A 15,983-nucleotide genomic window follows, 5' to 3' on the forward strand; every position below is an offset into this window, starting at 1 on the left:
CTTGCCGGTGGCTGGTCCTGTAGACGCACCAGGCGAGTGAAATTGGCCCCATTCGAGGGAACTCGAATCTGTGTGTGCATCAACTTCAGAGGTTCTGCCCCACAGGCTCTCACAGGCGAATGGTTACAGCAGCGATGGGATTACGGGTGTCATTGTGCAGGTGATGGATTGGAGTTTCGGAGTTTTATTTTTTCTTGCACACACACCCTTATCCCGCCATATTTCTTTGCGTAGCCGGGGCTCGCACCATGAAGCATACCGATTGAATGGAATCAATTGAATCCACCAAAGGGGGAAACACAAGCCAGAGAGCAAACGCACAGGGAAGGATTTCAATCGCTTTACAAGGACTTTGGCTGTGTTGATTGTGTTTACCGTGTTATCAGCTACACACACGTGTACGTAAATAGTACTACAAAATTCATAAACACAATACTCCCCACAAACTCCAAGACACACGTGAGTTTTTGTTGATGCGCAACAAACCCGCGCTCGATGCACAAAATGCTCGCAAGCTGATAGAAAACAAATGCCGACGGCAAATCTTCCACCGAAAGACAGCATAACAAACGCATGTTTGTGAGTGAGTCGGCGACGCGTTCCCTTGCCTTTGTTTGTAGCATGCTTTTCTATCACAGGGCAGAGCGTACTTATTAATGTTTCGCATTGGAAATGAGTGTTACTGCTGACTTACACACGAAGCAAATACTTTGCTCGGCGGAGGAACGTCTCGTGTCTTGCATGTGTCTATTTCGGACCAACAATTCCCAAGAGAAGCAGCAAACTTTAACCACAAATGTGGCAACCATCGGGTACTACTATTCCCAGTGTTTTGCAGCACTCAGAGAGCACCACTTTGATCCTTCGGGCAGCACCACCACACACCATCCGTTTGAACTTCTTCCCAAAACCTGAATGCGTTACGTTAGGTCACAAACGTTTCTGTGGGACGGGGGAGTTTTTGGCGCAGAAATTCGGTCAAGGGATACTGCCACTGAACACTGACCCCGCGGGGAGGGTGTTGCTGCCTGAGAGTCAGTTCTTTTCCAGCGTCCAAATTCGCCACACTTTGCTCTCGCCACACAGCACAGACACTCCGAACACGCCGGAACAGTTTGGCAGTGTGGAACAGGTTTGCGTCCAACAACGACGACAACGACGACGACGACGATGATGACGGGCTAACACTTCTCGCTTCTTCCACCCCTGGCAGGGTGGCGCATACAATGAGGCCAGATGGGTGGTGGTGGTGGTGTTGGGTGGGTGTTTGTCAAGTTTTTGAAAGTCAAATAAGGCCCCCGACAAGAACGGCAGATAGGGGAGAAAGAGAGTGAGTATGTATGCAACGACGAGCAGTTTCTGCGTGCGTGTGTGTGTGTGTGTGCATCTATTTGGCTTACTGATTACACACACCCAGCGCGGCGCGGCATTCCACGCAATCAGCCTTGCCGCTCGCGCGCCCGCGCCCCCCGGTCCCAGGTCCGCGCGGTTGTTGTGGCCGTCGGGCCTCCTGCTGACTGACAGCGCACCACTTCGGGAGAGCCCCGCTCCATGGAACAAACGAAAAAAAAAACCCCGTGTACTCGACGTCCTCCCTTTTGGGTCGACCCTCATTATTTCTCTCTTTCATTCTACCCTCGGTGCGACACAGGTTCGGGTCAGGGTGCGAGAGAGAAAGAGAGAGCGAGACAGGGTACGTTATCGATCAACGGACGGAACCCTCCGGGTCGTGGTCGGGGATGGAGGGCGAGGGTTGGGATGGGTTGCGTGAACGCAAACAGCGACAGAGACCTAGACTACACACATCACATACGCGCGCGGCGCTCGCGTTGTATGTTGCAATGGTGAGTCGCATTGGTGCGATGTACAGCTACAGCTAAGGCGTGCCGTACCATCGGCTATACGTTTGAGTGCGCATAATAATCGATTAAAATGTCGTTTGTGTCGTTCGCTCGGTGCGCGAGACATATCTAGCTTCAGATGACCAATTAAAGCATCTTTATAGACGCACCGGGGCTTTACACAACAATGCGGCGGTAATGTTGTGTAAATGACTTTGGGGGAGGGAGGAGGCGGGTCGTGGAGGTGCAGATGTGTTTGCCTGGAGGCACACACGACCCAAGACGCAACACACTAGCGCCCGCCTAATGACGGTTATTCTCATCATTTGGCTCACCGCTTGTGATTAATGGAATGCCTTCGCCGGAACATTATTTAATGCGTATGTTTAAGCCCAAACGGATTACACCCCAAAATGCGTTCTGGGCCCACGTACCCACACACACACACGCGGGCACATACAAATGTGTTCTATCTTCAATAAAGAGCTAATCATTTATTGATGGAACTATTCACAAATCCCATTTATCCAAAATTACACAATTCACAGAGCGCGCGCGCGCGAGCCAACTCTTCTCTGAAGCTGCTATTATTTGAATGTGTTTTTTTCTTTCTGCACAAATAGCACTGCTTAACAACACTCACATACACACACAGCACACAATGCATTATTGTAAGGCCAGCACAACACAACACTTTACCCATTTCAAACGAATCAATGAGAGTTGTTAGGAAAATTGCTTTCCCTTCATCACTGTTTGTTGCCTGCCTGCATTTGCGATGCGTGTGGAAACAAAAGGGAAAATAAAGCCCGAAATAAAAAAAAGAATCCACAGCTGTGCTTGAGAAAATCCATTTCCTTGGGTTGCAGAATGGAAGAAACAAAAAAAAACACAAACACAGGCAAATGTAGAGTATGGAAATCAATTCCCCAGAAACAGAATGTAAATTGCTACGCGCAGCTCAAACGATGACAGTTGAGAAGCGTCGTAGAGGCAGAGAGGAACGAAGAAAGTGTGTAATATTCCAGCTTATCTAAAGCTGACCCTTTCGCTTGTGCTCGGTCGTCCTGAAGCGTGAAGAAAATGGGAAAGACGACGAATGCCGTCATGCTGTCACGCTGGGTGATAAGCGACAGACAGAAGGTGTTGAATTTTGGGGAACGTACACCGAGAGAGAGGGTGAACATTTTTCATTAAAACTTTGATTTCAATATTCAGCCACGGTTGGTGAATCATTGCTTAGATATTTTTGTCTTTTTTCTGTTTCTGCCAAAGCTACAACGTAACGCTTCGTATTGAAGACATTTATTTATAGATTATTTTCACACCAAAAAAAAGCAAAAAGCACAAGGGCGGACATTCTTTCTATAATTCTACTGTTTTAATTCCCGCGCTCGAGCACGACCGACCCTGCCAGCTGCCATACATCTTCTTTGATTTATAATTAACACTTAAAACTATACCATAGGACTGCGTTTAATTCGTGCTTCTCCCGAAAGCAAAATAATAATAAAAAAACGAACGGACAGACTGACTGTGTGGCTAATGTTCACTAACTAGTGCCATCAAGGAGACGGCGAGTTTTTACCTCCGCCGACATTATAGCGATTGCAATAATTTCTTTTTTTCGGGGAGTGCATTTTTCACACCAAAAACCCGCGCAATCTCCCTTGCAGCAGCACGGACACACACACACACCCCGCAAAGTTATCCAATTAGTTAACCAACTTGCCAGGGCCAGCCAGCCAGGGCCCGGTTGTACACACACACACACCCGCAACACGGTGACGGTGCAACATTTCGGTGTTGTAATTTTGTCCGCACACACCACACTACAAACCATCTTTACCAAAGACCAAACGATCTTTTGCTCTCCCGCCATCGGGCGCTCCTTTCAGACACGGTGGCCACGACGATCATCTCTCGCTTTTCACCCGGGAACTCCCCGGGGGCGCAGGATGACGCGGCGCTGCAAAACCCATAAGAAACCGTACCTTACAATCCACAAATCCGCCGCGGAGTTCCCGGAGTTCTCGGGGGTGAGGGTTAAAAAGATTGGAAAGGTGCTGGTTGAACGAAGAGGAAAGAAAAAGCTTATAATGAAATGAAATTAAACAAAAAAAAACGCACAGAACTACGATGAGAAGCTTAGAGTGCAAAAGCACGGTTTGCGCCGTTGTGTTCGCCCGGGGGGTGAATTATTGCAAGTCATCGAAAGTAAATAAGCCAAACTGCGGGGTCAGAAGGAAAAAAAAGGGAAAATCGCCATCATTTCATTTTAGCCACCACCACCAGCCAGCCAGCCAGCCATCCGGCACCACCTTCATCACACCACGCGACCTGGAGGCACGCTCTGGATGAGTCTTGAAACAACACAAGTGCGACGTTTTCGGAAATGTGTATAGATGTGAGTGTTTCTAACATTTTTTTCCATCCTTGTTTTGTCCGCGCTTTCTTTTACTTTTTCGCCCTCTCCCTTTCCCGTGTTTCTAGCGCGCTCTCTCTCTCTCTTCTGTCGTTCCATCCTCCCCGGGCGCGTCGTTTGTTTAGTTCTCATTTCTTTAGCCTTCTTTTTGGCATTCTTCTTTTCCCTCCGCACACAAACATAGGCATTTGAGGGTTGCGAGGGAAAAAAAAGGTGAACGGCAGTTCCTCCCCGGTTGCAGATGGTTGCAGCGCAGGCAAAGCGCGCGCGAGCGAGAGACCCGATGTTGATGGGTGGCTGTGTGTGATGGGATGCGCGCCGCTCGGCCCCCTCTTCTCTCGCTAGGCCAACAACACACACACGTAAGCAAAACATAAGAAGAGATTTTAATCACATTTCTTCTTGCCAGCCTACTCTCTACTACTACTGCCACGGTTTTCTGAGAAAAGTTGCTGATTCCTTGAAACCGGTTTCTTTTACGAGCGTAGCTTCTTCTTGATGTTGCGTTTCCTTCGCTCAACTTCTTAGAGCATAGTTCCCAATATGCCCGGTGTACCTTCGCCGGCCGCGCGGCTTCACATCATTCCCATCGGGCACCACACACCACAGCACCCCGGGACCACGGAGAGCGGCCGTGTGATGAGTTTGTTTTGCTTTGCTTTGCACATTTCCACCATCGAAGCGTTTCGCTGGACCGGGAGAGGAACCGTTTTTACCTGTGTGCCCATCGTCCTAGTACGCGCGAGTAGGGGGAATTCTCCTCAAGTGCAAAGAAGAACACACAAACCTACCAGCGAAAGGACACCGTACGAAGGAGGTGGAAGACGCCCGGAACCCAGAAAGGATAGCCCAAGGATGATGATGGCCCAAACAGCAAAAAACCAACCCTCGGGTTCATCTCTTACTCTCTCTCTCTCTCTGTCTTTCAAAGGACGGACGCACAACACAAATATAGACTAATCGATAAACAACCATCCGATTTTCCGGATCCGTACCACCCCTGCTGCGACGGCACAGTCGAGGTAGTTTACAAATATTGTACAAATTGCTATAGATATACACATACTTCACATTCAGGCGCACTTTGAAGTTGGAAGTGTGCAAACGATGTTTCGCTTACGCTTATTGCTGCAAACCAGTTTCGCAAACCAGCCGTGAGCCGCTGCAGCAACCTCGCAAGCGCAAATGCTATGCAACACAGCCGGGACGACGGAAAGGGAGGAGAGGAACCATTTTAGTGACAAATTCGGAAACTTGAGCCATTTCTTTGCGAAATGTTGGACACGAACGCCAAAGCGAAGAAGAAAAACGCATTAAAAGGCGCGACCGACGAATTCCCGGCACCGGGCGAGACGCAGGGTGGCAAGGGATGGTCCGGGCGCGCGCCCAATCGCATTAACCTATCGGAGAAATCTTGGAACTCGAAGACACAAGTGGACAGTGCGTGTTTGTGTGAGCGCGTCTGCATAAAACTTGGCTGGCCGCCTTCAGCGCGCCCCACTCGGGCCACTTTGTCCACAGGCGGGACCCGAAAGTTCCGGCCACTCTCGGGAAGACACGCGAAAAATTACTTCCATGGACTCGGGAGAGAGAGCGCGAGCGCATGCACGGGGCACGGGGACAGGATCAGCTTCCCGAAATCTAATAAAGATACATCACTCAAACCATCGCAACAGCACACCACCACGGCAACACAGACACCAGAAGACGACGGCACTATTCCTTATGTTGCTTCGTTTTTGTTTTTCCTTCCTCCTTTTTTCTTTTTGGTGTTGTTTGGCTTTGCTGCTCTGTGCGCTCTAGGGGTACTTCTTGCCTCAAGGAAAAGAAATTTAATTTATCTTCACTTTTGTCATAAATCTTGTCCCTTCCCCAAATAAAACAATGGCAAGGAAGCGTTTAAAAGTAATCAAACTTATTTTGGGACACAAAGTACCCCGCCGGTCGGCCAAACCATCGGAGAGAAACTATGGCGTTAAGCCGTGGTGGTAGCTTTACATGTACATAACACATAATCATATGCACAGCATGACCGACGACCCGTGTGTGCCGACGACCGAAGGGATATTGTTTAAATTTTAAAACAGCACCTCTAACCGTGGCAGGAAATGTGTGAGAGATTGTTTGCTCAGCATGTATGCTTTTAAGCAGAGCAACCAAAAAAAAAGAAAGCAACTGTTCTGCACCCCAAGCTTTAAACGGGGCATTTGAAGCATTGAAAATCGCGTCGCTATCCCATAATCATAGACACCAGAAGTTTACAATCTTGAAACAGCTTTCGTTATCTTCACTTGGTAGCAAATCTCGTGGCTTTAATATGCATATTTACGACCTCAGCCCGGTTAGAACACGAACTCCAAGCGAGTTGGGAGAGTCACGTCTATGGGAAGTGAAGACGAAAACAAAAAAAAACAAGAAGACATTGCACATTTCCATACAAATTTCCCCATCAATCACCGGTGTTCCCCCTCAGCTTGGGGCGGCAGCCGCCGCTTCTTCAGCAACCTCTTAGGACCCACAAGCGGACCACAACCAGCAGAGCTGATCGATAAAATCTTTAAAGCTGACAACACACACTAACACAGCATCGGTATTTATACGGCCCTTCTTTCTCGCACCCTCAAGCTCTCTCTCTCACTCTCTCTCTCTGCTCTCAACACCACCATTTAACTTTTCCGAAATGTATACAAACCTATAAAAAAGAATCTCATTTGCCTCCGAATGCAATTTCTCTAAGGCTTTCCCCCACCGCTGCTTCCTGCCCGCTCCACACACACACACACACACACACGGGAGGGAGGAGTGCGCTACTGGGTTGCTTCACCTCAGCGCAGTTCCTTGACCTCCTTTTGCCTTTCCCGGGGGGAGAGGTTGGGAGAGCGGGCAAAGGAGTTGTTTTTCTTTCTTGGTTCTTGTGCCCCGGCTGTTGGGATTTACGTACGAAATCAGCTGAAACTGATCCTGCACCATCACCACCTCCACACCACGGTGTACGGCACACACACACACACACACCCAATCTTCCGGAGCGCACAAACCTGCCATTTGCTCGAATATTCATGAGCTCCGGGGGGAGGCGGCCTCAACACATCGGGACCGATCGCAGCAGCAGGCCGGACAGCTTCCAGCTCCTGCCTTCCTCTTCGTCGCCAGTCCCGCCAAATAGTGCTAGGATAGCTTTCGCGCCGACCCTTTCGCACACCCTCTCCCCTCCGTTTCACCACGGGTTCCTGCAGCTGCCAGCCACACCGACACAACCGAGCTTAACGGAGCGTAATTTCGGACGGGACGGATGGAATCGAGATGAGATCAGCTAGCCAAAAACCCAAAGGCCTACACACACACACACACCCGGGAAGCTGCACGCTGTCTCGCTCTCGCGGCTGGTGACCGAAAATATCGACGGAAAGGCATAAATTCTGCATCACGGGCCAGTTGCGTCGTCTGTTCGGCTAACACCTACATTTGGCGCAAATGGATTCCGGTATTTGGATTCGATTTGGCGATAAATTTTCCTCCAAAATGAAGTAAACACTGCGCCGCCACCAGTGTGGATTGTGTGTGTGTGTGTGTATACACATGCACACACCTCTCGCTTTGGCCACGGACGGATTGCAACAGACACGGATACGGCGTGTGAGCGAATGGCCGCCTGCTGGCGGGTGGAAAAATAGTTTCTCCAGTGAAGTGGCCCATACGGGGGCAAACGGGAATCTTTCATGTTTGGTTTAGCTCCCCCCAGCCAGCCACAGCGACGGTTCAGAGTGTTCAGGACGGTGCAGGAAATGGGATCAATTTTGTATGAAGTCTCTTGGACCGGGTTGGTGTGGGTTGGGTGTGGATATTTTCATCGTGCGCGTCTCTCCCGTACCGGTTCCGGGGGGCTTTGCAGGTGCTTGGGATAGAAACGAGCTGTTTTCCATCATCCAAAATTGGGGACCCTTTTTTCCCGCCGAGCATTTGCTCGTTGGCGAGAAATTGTCGAGAAGAAAAAAGGAAGTTTGCTCCAGCACACTGCTTCCTTCTCTGCTCATCACGGGCATATTAAAGTGACAGGCGCCGGTAGATCTGTGCCTCTCTCTGGGTCGATGGGAACACAGCCTTTCCCCCGCGGGCCGGCACAGACAAACTGTCTAGCAGAAGGGGATTTGAGACGGAAGGAAGCAAAAAATCACAGCATCATTGATTTGGGTTCAACGGTGAGAGGTAGGAGGAGCCCAAGAATTCGTTTGCCGAAAACCGAACGGCGAGGAAAAAACCGCTAGGGTGAGTTTTCGGACCCGAAAGCGTAATGAACATTGATTGAAAGGAAGAAGAATAAGAAGAAGAAGCAGAGCCGCACTGTGGTGGAGGTAGATTTTCGACAACCTCGTTACCGGTTGCGCTCTCCTCCTTGGCCTCACAGTGTGTGTGTGTGCGTATGTGTGTGTGTGTGTGTGTATGTGCGTGTGTGTGTGTGTGTGTGTGTGTGTGTGTGTGTGTGTGTGTGTGTGTGTGTGTGTGTGTGTGTGTGTGTGTGTGTGTGTGTGTGTGTGTGTGTGTGTGTGTGTGTGTGTGAGTGTGTGTGTGTGTGAGTGTGTGTGTGTGTGTGTGTGTGTGTGTGTGTGTGTGTGTGTGTGTGTGTGTGTGTGTGTGTGTGTGTGTGTGTGTGTGTGTGTGTGTGTGTGTGTGTGTGTGTGTGTGTGTGTGTGTGTGTGTGTGTGTGTGTGTGTGTGTGTGTGTGTGTGTATGTGTGTGAATCAACTAATGGTCGGGCGGCGGCGATCGACATTTCAAGCGCGAAGTTATGTTAAGCTGTCAATTAGAGATTTTTGGATGCAAAGATACGTTGGGATCACCGTAGGCAAGGGTTTTTTGCCTGAGGGATGTAGTAGTTGGCACAAGTCCAAGTGAAAATTAGGGCTCGGAGTGCGAACTCATCTTTGCGGCACTCTAGGACCCAAATTGCATTTCATAGAGTCGTTCAAGTCATGTGGATTTGAAAGACATGCTTTGCTAAATTTATGCTCAACAGAAGATACAAACAATATTCCAACAATTCCGTATTGCTTGCCTTCGGATGACTTCAATTAAACAACCAACAAAACGTCCCATCGGTAAATCCCGTCCGAAACTTCCAATCCTATTAATATGATACCACCACACATTCCCGAGCCACACTGGGAGGTATAATATTTCCCCTTAATGAATTTCATCCCATGCACAATTCAAATTTCAAAGCATAACTATCTGATCTCATCCTGCCACAGCCATGCCGACGACGACGGCGACGCATATCTCGACCATATGCGTGTGTGTGCAATCGGCGAACGATGCATCGATAAAGCGTCCCAAAGCCGGAACGCGTATCTGCTTCCAAGATCAAAAGAACAGGGTGTGAGAGGCGAAGCGCTGCAGTCGGAAAGCTAAAATTATACATCTTTTTCTCCCAGGTGAAGGGCGATGCGTGCAGCAAAAACTTACCGGGAAGGGGACATGCACGCATACACACGCATACACAAATCGGCAAGTGTTGTCAACACAACGAGAGAGATAACGTCGCCGGAATGTAATTGCAGCGTGGTGTACAATTACAGCAGCGAAAGACCCGATTGGAAAGAGAAAAAAGGGGTCGCAAAATCAAACGCAGATCACCGTATCTTTCAGCGTGTGCTGAATACAAGACGAGACATCGAGGCGGTAAAGAAAAGCGGTACAGAAACAATTCCGATAACCGTTCGGCTGCTCTGTTGCTGTTGCACGTCTAAGTCAATCAGAGCAGAGCCTAAAACGAGGGACATTGGCGGTGAAAAGCATCCAAAACCGCACCCAAATGTTGCCTTCATTGGAAGAGAAGTTCAGCAGCAAATGCTGGAGTGCGTCATCCCGTCACCATCATTTGACTTTCTTTTTGCAGTCAGATAGACAGCAGGGGTCAGAGCACCTTCAAAGGCAGTCAGCAAAAATTAGGCTTTTCGGGTGGTGGAAAAAGTGGACATAAAATATAACACAATTTTGCCCCACTTAAACCGCGTGCTGCTCGTGGCACGGGGAAAAATACAAAAAAGCTAAGATTTTTTGATGCTCACAGCATCATCAGCATCATCAAGAGACGGCGAGCTCGCACACCTACGGAGCGCGTCCGACGCGAAGAGATAGAAAAACAAACAGGTGGTTTTTAATTCCCTGTCCCTAACCTACAACGCGCTCCACTGCTCCCCACAGCAGGGTGGTAGGTATAGCGCGAAATCATTGTTATTATTTGTGCCGCACTCCCCCCCTTAAGGGGAGCGCGCACGAAAACCGTTTAAGATGAGCATCGGGCCTCGGGTTTTTCGTTTGTTTTGATACACACACACACACACAGGTGCCGAATCTCGACCGCAAATCTCTCGACGAGAGTGCACCGCGAGCCGTGACGTCACACCATGTACCCGGTAGCGCGAATCACACACAACGCGCGTTGCCGACGGAAGTCTTCCGCCTGTGGCCGATGAGACAACACACAGGTGCGATTATTGCTCTCATTTGTGGCGGAAAATCTCAGGTGAACGCGCGAGAGAGGACAACGCATACACACACACCATGTGATTCGTTTGGTGTCGTACATGCAGCCGCTCGTAGTACGGGATGATGTTTGGATGTCAAAGATGAGAGTCGTCCCAGGTGAGATCACTGTGATCATGATCATCCCATAAAGGCATAGGCTGCCGTTTCACCACAACAATGCGAAACCCTGCAGCGAATTCGCCCTGAAGCGGTGGTATAAAACTGTGAGGTTTTTTTTTCAAATTGAAATTCAAGCTGGCTCTAACGTAATATAACCCATGAAGATGACCTCGCTGTGCTGAGGTCTCAGATTGTGTGTCTGTGTGGCTGTGTGTGTGACTGTGTTATTTTTTGTGTTTCTCCAATAACCGAAACCATGGCCTCCGAATGTCCATCTGTCGTCGTCGGTGGATCGCAAAAACAAGCATGAACAAACTAAAAAAAACCTCAAACCATACACCACCCCGTGTACCCCCACCCAGCAGCAACACCCGCTTCCGTTCCGGCAGGGCTGCTGCTGCTGCTGCTGATACACATTGTTTTGTTTTCGGTTCGATGATTTTTGTTTCTTTTGGCTACGCATTCTGAAACATGCCGCCCGCCCTGCCACACGGAACGCACGCTGCCAAACCACGGCGGTATTGAAGAAAACCGACCTTTCGATGAGATAACAGCGTTGGTGGCCGCCGCAACACGATGACGAGCGCGATATACCGTCCGCGGCGCGGAAACTTTGATCAAGGCCCCCAACCACCACCACCACCACCGCCCCACATTCACAATCGCGCCCACAAGTTCCGTGGGAGCCAGCGTCTAAACGGGAGGCGTTGCAGTGTTGTTGTTGCTGTTGTTGGGAGGCATGCCTATCGAAACCACACACTTTGATGTTGGTCGCAGCGGGCGAGCGTAGGGAAAATGTTCAGCAACAACCAGCAACACACAAGCGCACACGTACACATAACATACATTTCACCAAGCCCACTCTTCCCTTCCTCGTTACGTCACAAATAACTTTCGTTGTACGAAGCGCTGCTTTCGTCCCATCATATCGCGCTCCCGGCCTCACAGAAACCCCGTCCGGAGAGAAAAATCAATTTATCAATCATTTCTCTTCAACTTATCGAAAGAACATGAAAATGTCGTGTAAGGAAGGAAATGGTCGGAGCCGATGTGATTTGCTGCCGCTCTTAGGGGGCGCGGCTGCCGTTTGCCTGTTGTCAGAGCCCTTTCTTCGCGCGAGGCGGTTGGAGAGAAGTGTAGAAGAAGAATATTACCTTTTGCAGTGGAAATGTGTTCACTTGCACTCATTGCTTGGCTGCGTGAAAATTCGGCAAACACTTCACAAGAGACGCAGGCCTCCTCCGCCCGTTTGACACTGGAGGCTTTAAAGGTGAGCGCCTAACGCAGAGTAAAGCGTCACTCTTTTCAAGCCCACCACACACCTTTAATGCGTCACTTACACACACACACTCTTCACTTGCAATTTCGGTGATCTTGTCGCACACGGAAGCAGTAGTAGCTGGCAATCCGGAAAGAATCAAAACTCAGTGTACGCGCCTTGGGCGATCCCGGGCAGCGGAAAGATTTATGTGTCGATTTTCTAGGTAGGATTTTCACTCTGGCCACTATACGCCACGGACGAGAAAACCCCGAACTGCTGCGAGGGTGGGCTGACTTTTCACTTGCACAAAATACAGCCCAGCGAAAAGATGGTCGCCGCTTTTATATTTTCACAGCACACAATTTTCGTACCACGCGTGAAATTCTGTGAAGGTTTATTACACAAACACACACATATATGTATATATACATGCACACACTTCCCTTCCAGATTTGGTGGCACGGCGGTTTAGATTTCTGTTGCACACACTCTTAACGCACTCTTGTTGTGCAGGCAGCACAGAAAAGCCGAAGACAACAACACACGCCAGCCAGCCAGCCTTGTTTCGAAGGGGGAATGGATTTATTTTAATCCGATTTTTCTTCCTCTCGAAACGGAGCTGCTGTTGATGTTTACTGGTTTTTAGAGCTGGTAATATTGTGCTGCTTCTAGAAACGCACGATTACACACGCCGTCAGTAGGGGGGGTTTGCTGCTTTTCCCGATTTATTGGTCACGGCCAAACACTACAAACCACAAAATTCTCTATGCACCACTATTTACAGCGCGCTGCTTGCGGAACGATATGATGGTGTTGTTTTGTCTCACAATAATTACGCATCAAGCAGCGCCACGAAGAAGTGATTACAGATGGAACGATTCTCTTACTTTAGCTTTGACTGCTTTGTTTCGACTAGGTTATTCTAGTGTTGGCTGAGTTTTGGAAATATTTACTTTTCTGTTTGCTCTTTGTTTCGAAACTCAACACTTGCTTTCACCAGTTCGTTTTGCACGCTCAAGGTTTAACTTTACGATTGCGACCTAGCAGCTTCCGCGTAACGTCGCTCACTGCTTCACGACAAAAACTCACTACACGCACTTCTGCACGTTTACAGAGATCAGTGAGAACTGAGCAGGGGCCCGAAACGCACTGCCAAGCGGACCCGTACGTACGAGCGAGCGATTGTACGAAAAAAGCGCGAGAGAACGTGAGAGAGAAAGAATGAGCGTGAGAGCGAGAGAGCGAGTGACAACGAAGCGAGTTTTTGTTCCTGGTTTAGCTATCTTTCTGCGGCGGTGGACTATTCAAATGGCGTTTTCTGTCTAGTTTTAGTTTTAGAAAGACATATTTTTAACGTGTACTTAATTTTACAACAAAATAACCAATATTTTTACGACATTCTGTAATCTCTCAACAACGACATTCGTTCGGAAATTGTGTTCGGGTATCTCGAAGCGTTGAGAGGGAGAAGAGCACAATCAAATCTCGGAGAAGATGGTTTACGCCAGAGCGCTTCTATTGCGAGAGAACGTCCCCATTTGCGGTCACTGTGGAGTGACCGAAAGCGCAACATTCACATCGTGGCGTAACAGAGATAGAGTAGCGCAGTCAAAGCAGTAGAGAAAAAAAAAACATCATCGAGATCAGCACTCATGCGCTTCGCTTCGTGCTCAAAACAGCTGATGATGGATGTGTGCGCGGGTTTCAAGCAATCGCCCTATCCCACTCACTCTCATGGTACTTGGCAGTGTTGCTACTCCCTCATTCCTATGGTACTATAAAAAAGACGATGGGAAATGAGAAAACATGGTACGCCAGAGCGAGAAGGAACAGCGCACTTCTTGAAATTGCAAAGAAGAGGAGAAAGAAACAAAAAATAAGCGCACTCATCCGTTAGTGGGTGGAAAGTGGGCTGGAGGGGAATTTCCATTTTTTGTCGTTCGTGTTTTTGTTGCTGTTGTTGCTGTTGCTGCTTCCTTTCCGTACGAAGCAGGGTGGTGGATTAGTGAACGGGATGGAGAGGGGCGAATGGTGATGACGATAACGCGGTGTGTGCCGGCGACGAAAATGAACGGCCGAAGGACGCGCAATGGCGAAAATCGCGGAAAATGCCTTGCCCGTGTCTTGCTGTATTACCCTTTGCACCCGCAACTCCCGCCTCAAACGCTGGCGGATATCGTCCGGGCCCCATGCAGGCACGCACACCCGCAAGCCCGCCATATAATCCCGCTCAAAAACACTTCACACATTCGCACACACATTCGCGCGTTATGCTACGGAAGCGAGTGATGTTTTTCCCATCCTCTGGACTGCGTGTGTGAGGTTTCTTTTTTGTTATTGCCTGGACCGCCCAAGACACATTTCGGATACTGTACGGTGGGTAGGGGAGTTGATTTAAGCCAGGAGGCAAAAAAACGTTCCGTGTTCCAATACCGACGGCTTTAAACGTGTGTGCAGCATATGGACAAGCTTTTTGCTCAACTTAACCGTAGTTTTAATTGATTTTACACAACACCAATACAGGGTGTCTCTGAGATATGCGAGATACCTCTTATACGAGGATTTGAAGAGACGCTGTTTTCTAAATTTGGGCAACTTTCCGTTTTTAGATCGTAGACTGAAATTTCAGCCTGTCAGCTGTTTGCATTGTATACCAGTTTTCGTGCAGCTATCAAAGTGGGTATAGTATACAGGTCAGCTTATCCCAAGGTGTATGTATTTAGAAGGCTGATGTTTCCCTTCTGCTTATGATTGAAGATTTTGAAATTGTTTTGTGTATTCGTCAAGTCAACCAGAAAGCCTGTTTGAGCAAAAATCTACAACCGTCCTGTCAAAAAGTGTCGTTCAAATTTTATTTAAAAAAACAGTTTGTGTGACCGCCTGGTCTACACACACTTTGATTCTAGATACCACCACCTCTTTAATGCACCTTGGGATAAATGAAAACACCAACTTGTTTTGCCATTTTTCGAGCAGGTACTCGAATCTAATTCTAGCTTTGAGGCTGATATAATCTAGGCTGAAAATCGCAGGCTAGTTTTGTGTGTGGATTTGTCTTGAGTGTACACATGATTTCAGCCTCCAACTATCAAACTCCATATAAAAAGCTGACTAGAATCGTGAAGCGCCCCTTTGACGGTTTTCTGATCAAGTTGTACTGGTTTGACATATAAAACGTCAAATGGAAAAAAATTCCTTTGTTCGAATTATTTTATAAATCATTCAAAATAAGGTTCAAAATGTCTTTCTTCGGTCAGAATTAATGATGGGTAAAGTTGGCAAAAATCCGGAGTCAGCTCCGATTCGACTACGGAAGATAAATCCGACCAGCATCATCGGCAGACTTATCCACAGTCATCCGGAGTCGGAGTCGGCCTGTGTTGGGGTCGGAAACGGCCGGTGCAAGAAAACTGTCACAAGACATTGCTGTCGTCGCTAAGTAGTTCTAAGAAACAAAGCCTGTTTGCGAAATGCACGCCCAAAGTAAAAGACGAAATGCGAAACTAAATGAAATGAAACACTGACCGACTCCAGGTGACTCCAACTCCAGTTTGATTCTGATTCCAGTCGACCTCGGACGACTCTGGACGACTCCGACTTCGTAAGACTTCAGGTGGAACTAGTTGTTCCGGTTTTATAGTAGTCGGAATCGGACTAACAATAACCGGAGTCGCATCGGAGTTCTGGGTGCACTCCAGAGAGCACAACACAGGTTTAATATCTACTATTTAAAGCAAATAAAAGCGAGCCGGTCTCGTAGTACAGTCGTCAACTCGTACGACTTATAACAACATGCCCGTCATGGGTT

The 15,983-nt window shown here is 48.5% G+C and overlaps 1 protein-coding gene across 10 annotated transcripts in view; it reads right to left on the bottom strand.

The window, feature by feature from the left end:
* The window catches only part of LOC1271567 (protein winged eye), a 309,805-nt gene that overhangs the window by 108,256 nt on the left and 185,566 nt on the right, over window positions 1-15,983 (bottom strand). For 4 of the 10 annotated variants that reach the window (XM_061647334.1, XM_061647333.1, XM_061647332.1 and 1 more), the window contains exon 1: window positions 12,069-13,328. The exons of the other annotated variants lie outside the window; for them this stretch is intronic. The gene's annotated coding sequence lies outside the window, so the exon portion shown is untranslated. Of the gene's footprint in view, window positions 1-12,068; window positions 13,329-15,983 lie in introns of those variants that run through there. 10 annotated transcript variants of the gene reach the window in all.

Source organism: Anopheles gambiae, chromosome 2, assembly GCF_943734735.2.
Source record: "Anopheles gambiae chromosome 2, idAnoGambNW_F1_1, whole genome shotgun sequence".
Taxonomy (NCBI): domain Eukaryota; kingdom Metazoa; phylum Arthropoda; class Insecta; order Diptera; family Culicidae; genus Anopheles; species Anopheles gambiae.